At 39.2% G+C, this 14,970-nt stretch overlaps 1 long non-coding RNA gene across 1 annotated transcript; it reads right to left on the bottom strand.

The window, feature by feature from the left end:
• Positions 1–689: 689 nt before the first annotated feature.
• LOC134472629 (uncharacterized) lies at positions 690–5,469 on the bottom strand. Its single transcript, XR_010042515.1, has 3 exons — positions 4,025–5,469; positions 3,466–3,633; positions 690–3,246 (listed from the first exon to the last, which is right to left on the bottom strand). It is a non-coding gene; the product is annotated as an uncharacterized LOC134472629 (long non-coding RNA).
• Between the last annotated feature and the right edge of the window lie 9,501 nt (positions 5,470–14,970).

Below are 14,970 nucleotides of genomic sequence, written 5' to 3'. Positions count from 1 at the left end.
TTCCACAATTGTGCTTTTCCTTATAACCAAATGCCATGAAGTCTTTATATGCAGCTTTATATGTAAACTTTCTTGTTCACCCCTGGAATTTGTTTTTAATCACTGACTTGGCTCTATTGCTATGACAACATCGTTCTCCTTGTTTTCGGCAGTTTTGCAGCACATGATTCGCCTTCAGTGGTGCTGGTTCCTCTGCACCCTTCCATTAACTTTTTGTAATTCTTCTGGGTAATTTGTTAATTATTCCAAATTGAAACCAACTACATTTGAATTAAAATTATGTGTAGCATAGTTGCTAATTTTAATGTAGCTTCTTCTGATAAGTGAGAAATCAATTTGTTCTCTAACACATCCAGTTTGAACAATAGGCCTATTTAATGAAAATGTTCATGGATCTAAACACAGTATTGGGAGCCAGGGAATCAGCTCAGTGGCATAAGCACCTGCCTTGCAATTGCAAGGTCGTGAGTTCAATCCCTGGCACCAAAAAAATAAATAAATAAATTTTTAAAAATTAGCACAGTACTGTATTGTGTGTGACTTTCATCCTTTTTATGTCTGTATGTATTACCTTCTATATTATTTTCATGTTTTCCCCTCAAAAAGTTCACAATATAATTTATTCTTTATTTTTTTTAATTTTTTATTAAAAAATTAAAAGAAAGAAGGAGATTAAGATAAAAGAGGACATAACAACATAATAACACAGGTCAGAACATAACAATTTAAGCAACATACTGTTTCACCACAAGATAACCCGACATAACAGTAGCTACCATAGTGTCTCTTTCCTTGAAATATTTGAGTATAACTTCATATATTATAGCATCAAACACAACATGACAGTGTAAAACCATTTAAGAGAGTGAAAGCATTACAGGGTATTTAGATCCAACTAACAGAAAATGAATGGTTTCTATATTATCTCCTTATCTATAAAAAATTTGTTTATTCTATCACATATAATAAAATCCAGTAAGATACAACATGATAAACTGATGGAGACAGAAGAACAAAAGCTTCATGGGACTTCAAAATAAGATATTATATTAGCACTAGCTATTATATTGGGTTTTGTTCTTCAAACTGTTCATACCATCACAGACAATAAAATCAAACAACCAAGAATAGAACCATTCCAATTAATGAAAACATAAGGCTTCAAAGCAGTATAATGGGGAATCATGTTTATCACATACTTTTATGTATTCTTACCATTTCTTACATTAGGGAAACTATTCAGCATTTATACAGGTGAGTTTGATTTATTTCGCTTATGAGTATGGTTTCAAGCTGTGCCCATTTATTTATCAATATCTCAATGTGATCATCCTTTATAGCTGAGTAGTACTCTATTGTATAAAAATACCACATCTTTTTTATCTATTCCTCAGTTGATGGACACTTAGGTTGCTTCCAAGATCTGGCTATTACAAATTGTGCTGCTATAAACATGGGTGCACATATATCACTGTGGTATGATGTCTTCAGTTTTTCTGGGAATATGCCTAGAAGTGGAATAGCAGCAAAGGCAAGGCAGGAAGCATCACAATCCCTGACTTGAAATTATACTAAAAAGCAACTGTAGTAAAATCAGCATAGTACTGGAATAAAAACAGAGCCAAAGATCAATGGAATACATTAGAAGATACAACCACAAGTATAAACACACTCAACCACCTTATTTTTGATAAAGGCGCCAAACATGTTCACTGGAAGAATGACAGCATCTTTAATAAACGGTGTTGAAAAACCTGGCTCTCCACATGCCGAAAACTTAAAATAGACCCATTGCCTATCACCATATACTAAATTAAAATCTAAATGGATCAAAGATCTGAATATTAAAACAGAAACACTAAATCTATTGGAAGATAAAACCTTCAAAATTGGGTAGAAACCTTGATGACATAGGGGTAGGCAGAGAATTCATGAACAGGACTCAAATCGCACGGGAAATACTTTCCAGAATCAGTAACTGGGATCACGTCTTATTAAAAAGTTTCTGCACGTCAAAAGAAATCTCCAGCACAGTGAAAAGAAAACCAACAAACTGGGAAAAAATCTTAGTGAACTGTCCCTCAGACAAAGGACTTCTGTCTAAAACATATAAAGAATTTAAAAAATCAGACTCCCCCAAATTTATTCTCTTTCATACACACTCATCTTATTTAGCTTTCTTTAAAATTCAGAAATTTCAAAGCAATTTGAGGGACATTTCAAGTTCGGTATTTTGACAACTGTTCATCATCAAAATTAACTGGACCTTTTCAACATGGAACTTAAACTTTTCTGAATCAAGACACCAGCTCCTTTTGCTTGTGTTACCATAAACTTGGTTTTGTATATTTTTTGTTAGGCCCCATTTTATATACTGATCACATTTACTGCGGAGAACTGGCACGTGCATGTAACGCATCTTGATTCTCCTTTTCCCTCCAACCCCACTCTCTTCCTCCGGGGCTTGGTTTCCTCCCCATTTGCGAACCTTATTTTCATCACTTTTCCTTTTACTCTTTTTGTTCTATCACTTTGCCCTCCCTTCCCTTCCCGCTCCCCCATCTCACGTTCCCTGTTCCCTGGAAAAGGTCCCTTCCTTCCTTCCTATCTTGTGAAACCTTTTATTTAAAAACAGCCCACCTGGACCTGCCTTCCAGTGTCTGCTGTTCCCATGAACTGCTTTACACTCTCTCAAGCGACTACTTCTGTTGGGGTTTTCTAATGATCAAATGAGTTTCACAATCTGTCAGTTCATTTTTTAAATCATATTACTTATTCATAAGTCCCTCTGAGTTCTGCGGAAGGACTCATAACAGCTCACAAATACTCCAGTGTTTCTGTCCCCTTGAACATTCTGTAGCTGACACTTTCCTGCTGTGCACACTACCATGTAATTTTCTGTGCCCAGTAATGAATTTTGGAAAAGCAGTAACATCCGTACAAACCAGGCAGAACCTTAGGAGCCAGCATACAATTTCCCAGTCTCCTTGCCTACATCTTAATGACCACGGGATTCGCTGACTTTCTTGATTACTGTGTGGGAGCAGAAACAGGACTGGGAGAGTGGTGGAATGAGGGGAGTCCAGTGAAGCAGGTGTTTCCCAGAGCTCTCTGTTGCCTTTGCCCTGGTCAGCTTCCAACAACTGAGAGTTAAACACACAGCAGAAGTGTTTCAGGGCTGGGAGACACAGCTCCATGCGAAAGCACTTTCCTCATGGTAGTGAGGCTCTGTGCTACATCCCCAGCCTGAGAGAGAAAGACAGACAGAAAGAGACAGAGACAGAGACAGAGAAAGTAAATATTTTAGAGGGTTTTTTCCCAAGAAAAACGAACCAGAAAGCAGGGGGGAGAAGAGGAGGAGAATTTCGCAGCTAAACGAGGGTATGTGGGGACAGGTGCATACCCCTGGACCTGTGAACCCCAGAGTGAAGATGCTGAAAAGCCGACTGGAGCGGTGAGTCTCACCTCCTGATGGTGCCAGGCTGTGTCTAGGGCTTCCCCCATCGATGGACAGTCGGTGCTGACAGCAGCGTCCCTCACCATGATGGCCGAGTTTCAGCACAGGGAAGACTGCGTTCGTCCTTAGCCAACCAGGCTCCAGAGACTGCTCCTCCCTCCATCCCTGCTTCCTTCCTGTTGTAGTCAGAGGTTGTACACAGAGAACAATTCAGATCAGGACATGGAGTTTATAATATTTTTATAATGGTCACCGGAAGTTAACACAGGAGAATGCAGGAAATCTATCCGCAACACCAACGACATAGATTAATTAGTCAAGAGTCTAAACCCCAAGGCAATGTCCCACATGAGTCCAGATAAAAACCCAGAGCTCAGGACAATGCCTCCATGAGTCCAACTGGAAGTCCAGAGCCCACAAGAAGGACTCACGCCAGTCTCTTTTACAGATTCGTGCCGGGAAGACCCAAGGGTCAGCGGTGGAAGCCAGAAAGTCTATGCCAGCAGGATGAAGGAGCTGTGCTAGTGGGATGAGGGTTCTACGCTGGAGCCAAGAAGTCACACTCACAACAAAGACCAGGGCTACCCTGAAGGGCACCACAGCTGTCCTCAGTGACACGGAGGCCTCAAGCTCCTCCGACGACAAGCACAGTCGGGTAAGTGCCATGAAGCAGCATGACGAGTTCATCCAGGAGCCCAGGCAGCACGTCTTCCCCTCCGGAGCCAGGAAGCAGTGCTCGATGTGAAGACCAGAGGTTCTCCAGAACCAACAGCTCAGACAGCAACTCGTAGGAGAACCCATAATGCCTCCTTAACACCTCAATCCCTCCCAACACCTCTCTTCTTCCCCACCTATTTATCCCTGACAACCCTCCTCAGGTGGAGCATCTTCTCTCAATGCATGCTGATGTAATCCAGCTGGTGTTGAGTTGACCACCAGTTTTCAAACGATAGCACTTCCCATGACAGCTCCTGCAAGACAGGTGAACAGCCCAGAGTGCCTCAGGGTAGAGGAGCAGCAGGACGACAGTGCCCTGCCCCTCACACCCAGGGCCTTTGGGAACAATTCCTGTGCACCAGGAGAAGGAACTGCATTCAGTGGCTTTTGCCACTGTGCACTGTCGCTGTCAAGGACTGGATGTTCTTAGGCAGATGAGCACCTCTGTTTTGTGATTCAAACCTTTGTGGCTCATGCTCAGATTTCTGGAACTCCCTCAGAGCTGATCACACCTTTCCCGCAGTGCTAGTGTCAGTGAAAACATTGTCACGTGTCATCCAAGAGTCCACCTCGCAGCCTTGGCCCCCAGGCTCTCCTGACTCCCCAGAGAAGACATTTCCTCAGGAAACCGAATCAAGACTGACCTCTTATTACCAGCCCTGGAAGGACTTTCCCCAAATGACCCCAAGATGTAATCTCTACCTTTACAAGATTATTACATTGCTCTTCTCTCTTTACAATGTCTCTGTGATTTCAGGTGATTTGTTCATCTGACATTTCCTTTGCTAAAAAACAAAAGAGTAAAATATTTAACCTCTGATGAGAGTTATTAGAAATTTCATTTACAGAAGTTTTGGCATGGAAACTCATCCTTGTAACACTTCTTAATGTAAATGTATTGTTTTCCTCCTGGTTGTTTTCCTCTCTTTTCATCCAGCAGCGATGCTTTACCAAACAACTCCCTCTTCCTAGTGGCCCACCAGTGTGGTTTAATTGGGGCTGACCATCTTCACAGTCCCTGTGGGTCTACTTGGGTCACCCACCTCATCTTCCACTCAAAATAAGGGTGCAGAGACGCATGGACACAAGGTAACTGAAATTCTCTCTAAGGCTTGAGTTAGGCAGCAGATTTCTCCCTTTGACACAAATTCTCAGCGTGAAACCGTGCAATGTGGAGACTTCCAGTCATCTGCAACCCCAGAAGACCAGGAGGGCCACACAGAGAGTGCAGCTGGCCTGGTGCATGGGGGCTACCAGGTAGAAGGGAGCTACTGTGCGATACCCTATGAAGCAGCGCACATACCACACTGGTGAGGGTGATCTAAGGGAAAGGAAAAAAATAACTGTCTTGTCCAAAATATACTCCTACTAGGAGTCTGCCACAAGCCGTGGCCAAGTCAGACTAATTCATACCTAAAAAGTAAGAATTATGTAATCCGTGAACACGTTTAACACTGAAGTGTCGCCCATTCTTTGAACTCAGCAGTGAACCAAAGATATCTAGTAAAAAGAGACACGGAGGGGCTGGAGATTTAGCTCAGCGGCATAAGCACCGGCCTTGCAATTGTGTGGTCGTGAGTTCAGGGACGAAAAAGAGACACAGAGTATAACTTGGAAGAATCAATATTGCTTTCATTTCTTTTAGAATTATTAAAACATTTAGCATTATATATTTAAAGAAACAAGGCACATTACTCAGTCTTTACAGAATACTCTAGATAGCTATGGTGTGTTTGTTACTATTTCTAATGAGTGCAGAAATATGACACAGAATGTAATTAAATTTAATGACTGTTAATCTTCCTGCTCTATAATTTGCTCTGTTCTACAAATATAGGGTTAACGTCACCAATTGCACATGAGATCTTTTTCATTAGAGCTAGAAAAACTCACTGATACCTTTCAGAAACTCACTGAGCCTAATAACATATGAGAACATTACAAGTGATGCAAATGCTTGCTTTTATTGATTTTGCAAATAGAAGGAGAAACACCTGCCGCGTGTTGGAAATTTAGCATTTTAATATGCAGAATAATAAAATGAAGGTCGCATTGGTCCATAGTTGATGTAGGCGCCCAAACCAACAGAGAGGCCCAAGGCAAAGGCATGGACACGCTGACCGGGAGGCTGCGGGATCTCCCGCCATCCATGTTGGTGAAGAGTGGTCCTTCCTCCCTCCCAGCCGCATCCCCTGCCACAGGGTCTGCCGGCCACTCTGCTGGGGGCCTCTCCACGCCACGATGGTCTCAGGCAGAGCTCAGGCACCCGTCTGTCTCCCTCCTCTCAGACACATGGGAACAGATGCCAGCCCGCATGTGACACGGTCCTGCAGAGCAGACTCCTATGGATTTACGGATTTCTGCTACTTCCTTGTTTAAGCATTTTGTTCAGTGGGATCAGGTGTTGAATATAAAATACATTTATAAATATAGGATTATTTCTTTGTCAACTTACTGCACATTTTCAAGCACATTTTGGATATTTTTGTTGAAATTAATCTATACTCATTCTCTTCACCGCATAACAATTAATGGAATACTTACTATGATGGAAAACTGGACAATATATGAATGGGGCAATTACATGATTTTCTTAGTTAATTTCCCCTTGCCAGGACAAAACATGTGACACCTCGGCTTGGCAGAGGAGAGGTTTGCTCTGGCCCACAGGACCATAAGTTTCAGTCCACCTTCAGGAGCCAAGCTCAATGACAGAAATGGCATTGACCGAAAATATAAAGTCAAGGCTGGATGTGGTGCACATATCTGTAATCCCAGCACTCAGGAGACTGAGGCAGAAAGACTGCTGTGAGTTCAAGGTCAGTCTATACTACTGCATAGTGAAACCCTGTCTCAGACCAAAAAAAAAAAAAAAACCCATGTATATATTATATATATTAAACATGATCAAAATTGGAAAATACCACTGTTTTCAGAACATTCAAATAACCCACAGGAAAGCAAGAAGGGAAAGGCAATGCAAACAAACAAAAAAACAAATCCTCAAAGTAGCAAAAATAAGAAAAAATAATAAAATGGTAGATCTAAAACCAACATGCCAATAATAACATACAACTGGGTAAGTGTGTGGCTGAGAAGTAGTGTGTGCTTAGCAAGGGTGAGGCCCTGAATTGAAATCCTGGCACCAATGATTATGATGACAATAAACTAAAGTGCCCAAACACACTGATTAAAAAACTGACACATGCATGTATCTGGCTGCAAGTTGCTATACATTATACAATGCATATTATAATATATAACATATCATATATATGATTTAATTTTCTAACTATATTTTAACTGTACTTATTTAAAAGGAAAATCATAAACAAATCAGCCTTTTCCTACAAAAGCAGAAATCAAAAGTACATAATCAGCAGGGGACTTGGGTGGCCAGAGATGAGGGTCTATGCACCATCCCAAGCCCTGGGAATTTAAGATCATCACTCCCAGGGATCAAGGAACCTCCCAGCTTCCAGCCACATTCAACTGGCTCCAGTTCCATAGGATTTCAGCCTGCCTGTGCCTCCCCCAGTGGCAGTGAGAGAGAGACCCTCTCTCAATCTTGGGAACTGGGCAGCTGGAGGCACACAGGAAGCCTTGGAACAACACTTGAAACATGGAAATACAGGAAAATGACAAAGTGAAAGACCAAAATGCAATCTCAAACCTCCAGCCCATCCAAAGAAAGCTTAGGAGCTATGTACATAGAAGAAAATATATGCCATACACCTGAAATACCTGAAATAATAGCAACTGAAATAAAGAAGCAACTCCGGGAAGCTTTAAAGGAATTCAAACTAGAAATAATCTCCCAGGTAAAAGAAGAAATGATAAAAGTAATGAAAGAGATGCTGAACACATCTAAAGAAGACACAGTTAAAAATTTATAGGAACAAAACAAAAAGATGGAATCCCTGGATAAATAATATAAGAAACTAACAGAATACATGAAGCAGATTCAAAGAGATATACAGGAAATCAAAACTTCCATTTAAAGTTGTCAAAACTGCCTCAATGAAAGTGAAGATAGAATTTCAGACCTCGAAAACAAGATTGCAGCTAGTGAACAGGAAAGGAAAGATCTTTTAAAAATAACAACGAATCAGGAAATAACAATTCAACAGCCGCAACATGATGCAAAGAAAAACAACATAAGACTGATGGGGATAAATGAAAAAGAAGGGAACAACACAAATGATATCAAGAGGATATTTAGAGAAGTAATAGCTGAAAATTTCCCAAACATGAGAATGGAAACTGACATTAGGATCAGTGAAGAATATAGAACTCCAAATAGCCATAACCAAAATAAAATTACACCCAGATATATAATAATCACCATCCCAGAAATCCTACATAAGAATAGAATATTAAAAGCTGTTAGAGAGAAAAGACAGATCACAACCTATCAGAATCACAGCAAACTTCTCAGCACAAACAATGAAGTCAAGAAGAGCAGGGAGTGAAGTATTTCAGATCCTAAAGGAAAATGATTTCCAACCTAGACTGATGTACCCTGAAAAACTGTCCTTCAAAATGGATGGAGAAATAAGATACTTCCATGACAAAGACAGCTGAAGAACTTCATGATCACCAAGTCAACCCTGCAAAGAATACTGAAACACATTTTAGGTACACTTAGGAAAAAACCACTAAGCAAAGCAGACAATTAAACAGAAAGGAAAGAGAAACATGCAACAGCAGAAAGATAACATATCAATAATAAACCAACATATAACAGTTATAACCATTAATGTAAATGGTGTCAATTCGCCTATTAAAAGAAACAGACTGGCAGAATGATCAAGAAACAACATCCAACCATATTCTGTCTACAAGAAACCCATCTAACCCAAAAGGATACTCATAGACTGAAAGTCAAAGTATGGAAAACAATACTTTATGCAATAGGAACCTTTTAAAAAGTGGGGGTAGCTATTCTATTTGCAGACAACGTGAACTTCAAACCATGAATGATCAGAAGAGATAAAATAAGTCATTACATACTGGTTAGGGGAAAACTTCAAGAGGAAGAGATAACAATCTTAAATGTATATGCACCAAATTCCAGAGCACCCAATTATACAAAGCAAGCATTGATAGAAAAGAAAAATCAAATAAGCAATAATACAATTATAGCAGGAAACCTTAACACACAATTGACACCAAGGGACAGATCAATCAGACAGAAATCAGCAAAGAAATAACAGAACTAAATAACTGAACACCTGTGAACAAATAGACTTGATAGACATATACAGAGTGTTCCATCCAACAACATCAGAATACACATTCTTCTCAGCAATACATGGGACATTCTCTAAAATAGACCATATACTAGCCCAGAGAACATATTTAAATAAATGCAAAAGAGTTGAAATTATCCCATGCATGTTATTGGATCGTAGCACCGTGGGGGGCTGGGGATTTAGCTCAGCGGCATAAGCGCCTGCCTTGCAAGCAGGCAGTCATGAGTTCGATCCCTGGTATCGATAAAAAGGAAAAAGACAAAAAAAAAAAAAAAAGAAACTAGAAATTAATGATAAAATAAACTGCAAAAGTCTCACAAACACATCAAAATTGAATAACACACTCTTGAGCAATCAGTGTACCACAGGAGAAACTAAAGAAGAAATTAAACAACACGTACAAGCAGACGAAAATACAAATACAACTTACTGGAATCTGTGGGATGCAATGAAAGTGGTCCTCAGAGGAAAATTTATTGCACTGAGTTCCCACATCAGGAAAACAGAACGAATACAAATAAATAACCTGATGCTATATCTCAAACTTCTAGAAAAAGAAAAGCAAGTCAAGCCTAAAGCCAAAGGAAGGGAGGAAATTATAAAAATCAGAACAGAAATTAATGCAATAGAGACTAAGAAAACAATCCAAAGAATCAACGAATCGAAGAGTTGGTTCTTTGAAAGAATAAATAAAATTGATAAGCCCCTAGCCAACCTTATTTGAAATAGGGAAGAAAAAGCTAAAATTCATGCAATAAGGAATGAAAAGGGCAAAATCATTGCAGACTCCGTAAAAATTCAGAAGATTATCAACACCTATTTTGAAAACCTCTACTCTCATAGGTTCGATAACACAGAAGAAATGGACAGACTCCTAGTAACATATGAAGTACCAAAGCTAGGTCAAAAAGATGTAAAACTGCTGAATAAACCAATTTCTATTAGTGAAATTGAAAATGTAATCAAGGCCTTACCTACAAAAAAGAGCCCAGGCCCAGACAGATTCACCACAGAATTCTACAAGAAATACAAAGAAGACTTAATGCTGACACTCCTCAAACTCTTCAATGAAATCAAAAGGAAGTAATCCTTCCTAAGTCATTCCTGGAAGCAACTATTACTCTAGTACCAAAACCTGAGAAAGACCCAACTACAAAAGAGAACTAAAGGCCAGTCTCCCTAATGAACACAGATGCAAAAATCCTCAATAAAATATTGGCAAATAGGATGCAGCAAATCATCAAGAAGATTATACACCATGACCAAGTGGGATCCATCCCGGGCATGCAGGGATGGTTCAACATACATAAGTCAATAAATGCAATCCACCATATCAATAAAGCCAAAAACAAGAATCACATGATCATTTCTATAGATGCAGAAAAAGCTTTAGATAAGGTCCAACATTTATTCATGATAAGAATCTTACAGAAAATTGGAATAGGTGGTCTTTACCTCAATATAATAAAGGCAATCTATGACAAACCAACAGCCATTATCATACTAAATGGCCAAAAACTGAATGCCTTTACCTTGAAATCAGGCGCAAGATAAGGATGTGCCTTATCACCACTCCTATTCAATATAGTACTGGGAATACTAGCCAGAGGAATTAGACAAGAGAGAGAATAAAAGGGGTAAAGATAGGAAAAGAGGAAGTTAAACTATCATTATTTGCAGATGACATAATACTCTACATAGAAGACTCCCAAAACTCCATGGAAAATCTCCTAGATATAATAAATAATTTCAGCAATGTAGCTAGATACTAAACCAATACTCAAAAATCAATAGCATTCCTATACACTAACAACAAAATCACTGAGAGAGAAATAAGAGAAGCCACAATCTTCACACTAGAATAAAAAAAAAATACTTAAGAATTAATCTCACAAAAGAAGCAAAAGATCTACCTAGGGAAAATTATAATAGCCTGAAAAAGAAATCGAAGAGGATCTCAGAAAATGGAAAGACATTCTTTGTTCATGGGTAGGAAGAACAAACATTGTGAAAATGGCCATTCTCCCAAAACTGCTATACAGATTCAATGCAATCCCAATAAAAATACCATCAACATACCTTATAGATCTAGAGAAATCACTCCTAAAGTTCATCTGGATCCAGAAGAGACCTAGAATAGCAAAGGCAATTCTAAGCAGCAAAGGCAAAGCAGGAGGCATCACAATCCCTGACTTGAAGTTATACTACAAAGCAACAGTAGTAAAATCAACATGGTACTGGTATCAAAACAGAGCCAAAGATCAATGGAATAGATTAGAAGACACAACCACAACTACAAACACACTCAACCACCTTATCTTTGATAAAGGAGCCAAGCAGGTTCACTGGAAGGGCAACAGTCTCTTTAATAAATGGTGCTGGAAAAACTGGCTCTCCATTTGCCGAAAACTAAAGCTAGACCCATGTCTATCACCATGTACTAAATTAAAATCTAAATGGGTCAAAGATCTGAATATTAAAACAGAAACACTAAGTCTATTGAAAGACAATTTGAGTAAAAACCTTGAAGACATAGGGATAGGTAGAGAATTCATGAACAGGAATCAAACCGCACAGGATATACTTCCCAGAATCAGTAACTGGGATCACGTCTTATTAAAAAGTTTCTTCACGTCAAAAGAAATCTCAGCATAGTGAAAATTAAACCCACAAACTGGGAAAAAATCTTCGTGAACTGTCCCTCAGACAAAGGACTTATGTCTAAAACATAAAGAATTTTAAAAAATCAGACCCCCAAAATTCAAAGATCCAATCCAAGAATGGGCATCTGAGATGAATACACAATTCTCAGATGAAGAAATACAAATGGCAAATAAATACATGAAAAAATGTTCACCATCATTACTCATTAGAGAAATGCAAATTAAAACCAAACTGAGATTCTATCTCACTCCTGAAAGAATTGCCAGGATCAAGAAACTACCAACAACAAATTCTGGAGAGGCTGTGGGGAAAAGGGAACTCTCCTGCACTGTTGGTGGGAGTGTAGACTGGTGCAACTATTGTGGAGGTCAGTCTGGAGATTTCTCAAAAAGCTGGGATTGGAAGTCCCATTTGTTCCAGCTATTCCACTTCTAGGCATATTCCCAGAAAAACTGAAAACATCATGCCACAGTGATATATGTACACCCATGTTTATAGCAGCACAATTTGTAACAGCCAGATCTTGGAAACAACCTAAGTGTCCATCAACTGAGGAATGGATAAAAAAGATGTGGTATTTTCATACAATGGAATACTACTCACCTATAAAGAATGATCACATTGATATATTTGTAAATAAGTGGACACTGCTTGAGACCATACTCATAAGCAAAATAAATCAAACTCACATGTATAAATACTGAATAGTTTCCCTAATGTATGAAATGGTAAGAATACATAAAATTATGTGGTGATCATGATTCCCCATTATATTGCTTTAATGTCTTACAATGTTATCATTCATTAGTTAAAATGGTTTTATTCTGAGTTGTTTGATTCTATTGTCTATGATGGTATGAACAGCTATTTTGAAGAAAATAAGCCATTGTAATAGCTAGTGCTGATTTAATATCATCTTTTTTTGAAGTCCCACCAAACTTTTGTTCTTCTGTCTCCATCGGTTTTATCACGTTGTATCTTACTGGATTTTATTATATGTGATAGTATAAACAAAGTTTTTTATGGACAAGGAGATAAAATATAGTAACCACTGTTCATTTTCTGTTAGTTGGTTCTGAATAGCCTATAATACTTTCATTCTCTTGAATGGTTCTACACTGTCTTGTTATGTTTGATACTATAGTGTATGAAGGTGTACTCAAATATTTCAAGGAAAGAGACACTGTGGCAGCTACTGTTACATCAGGTTGTTACATCAGAAACACTATGTTGCTTAAATTGTTCTGTTCTGACCTGTTTTGTTATGTCCTCTTTTATTTTAATCTTTTTTATAAATAAAAAAGCTTTAAAAAAAATAAAATGGCTAAAAAAAAAAGAAACACATAGTGCGGCTTTGGGTTCCTGACCGAGCTGTGAAACCATCCGAAGGCCCTTGAATAAATGAATGCTCGAAACGGGCTACGTTCGTAGGAAGGAACACTGCTTGATAACCTGAAACACAGCCTACTGATGCACACGGCACAGACCGGCCTCTTGCTCCCTGAGCTGGTGCACCAAGCCAGCGTCAGAGGCTACACATCCAGTGATTCCACTTCACAACATTGTCCAGAAGACAGAATCACAGTGTTGGAAAACACGTGCATGGTTGCTAGGGATTTGGGGCTTTCAGAGCATAGTTATGAAAACACACATGGCGGGGTTCAGGGGTGTCTGAAGGGGCTCAATAAACCCTCCCCTCCTGAAGGTGGAAGGGTGACCACACAGAGCTGCGCTGCTGTTACAGTTCTTAGAACCAAAAAGTAGCTAGTTTTGCCATATAATGACAAAATTAAGATGAGTAAATGTGAGATCAATGACCAGCAATGTGGGGATGACAGAAATAACACGCACTGAAGTGATGGCATAATGGCTATTATGCCTGCCGTGATAACGATATAAAACCATGCATTATTTCCTGTGAATACCGATGGAGCATTTTTCGTGTCTAGTAGATAGTGTAGAACACGAAGCCTGACGGGTTCCCGTATCGTGGGACAGGGAAATGATTTCTGTTTGGTGACATTTTCTAGCTTCTGTGGCTTTTGAATTATAAGGTACAAACTACCCACATGCCTTTTTCTATAAATTTGGCAATAAATTTCTCTCCCATCTGAGTTCTACATGGCAACAAGAACATAAACGCAGTGCATTCCGACTCGGGGGACGGGGTGGGACAGACTGGAAAATTACTTACTTCCCATGTCCCTGCTGTAATGTGGCTGCAGCACTAACTGCCATCCTGGCGGGTGCCAGCCCAGGGAATTACTTTCTCCCCAAATTTCCCCTGTACTTTTAATTGAACAATTTATTTTTTACTTTCTCTTAAATCACACGCCTACACTTATTTCAACAGCTAAAAAATATATAACTACTTAGAAGTGTTCAAGAGCCTGTGGACATAGCCATTTTCATAGAAGAAGCAGGGAGGGCACTTTCTAAAAAGCACTGTATTCTCCCTCTGTTAAAAGAGGAAGTAAGGTTACCGGAAGAAGCTCTCTCACTCACCCTCTCTCTTGAAGGGAAAGACAGATGATTGAACAGACTATGTATAAATATTTGATATCCTTGAGCCTCCCTGGTATGCAAAATTGCAGCAAGACAGTGACTTGTAAGTATCTGACATTTCATGCAGTACCCAAGAAAATTTTAAATCTCCAATGAGAAACTGGTAGGAATGTTGGCCAACCATATCTACTCACAGGTTTTAATAAATTGCTCTCAATAAGCCACTTTTCTAGCCATCAGAAGGTAATGCTAAAATTTAAATGTCAAGCGAAAGTGACTATAAGATGCTTTAATTAAAAAAACGAGGTATTATCCTGATAACTAGAAGACAGGTCTTTTTGGAAAATGGGTCAGGCTGGTAGTTCTCAAACT

This window comes from Cavia porcellus, unplaced genomic scaffold, assembly GCF_034190915.1.
Source record: "Cavia porcellus strain 051 isolate PalLab524CR breed Dunkin Hartley unplaced genomic scaffold, mCavPor4.1 scaffold_24, whole genome shotgun sequence".
Lineage (NCBI taxonomy): Eukaryota > Metazoa > Chordata > Mammalia > Rodentia > Caviidae > Cavia > Cavia porcellus.
Note: the sequence above shows the minus strand (reverse complement) of the source record. Positions and strands in the feature narration are given on the sequence as shown.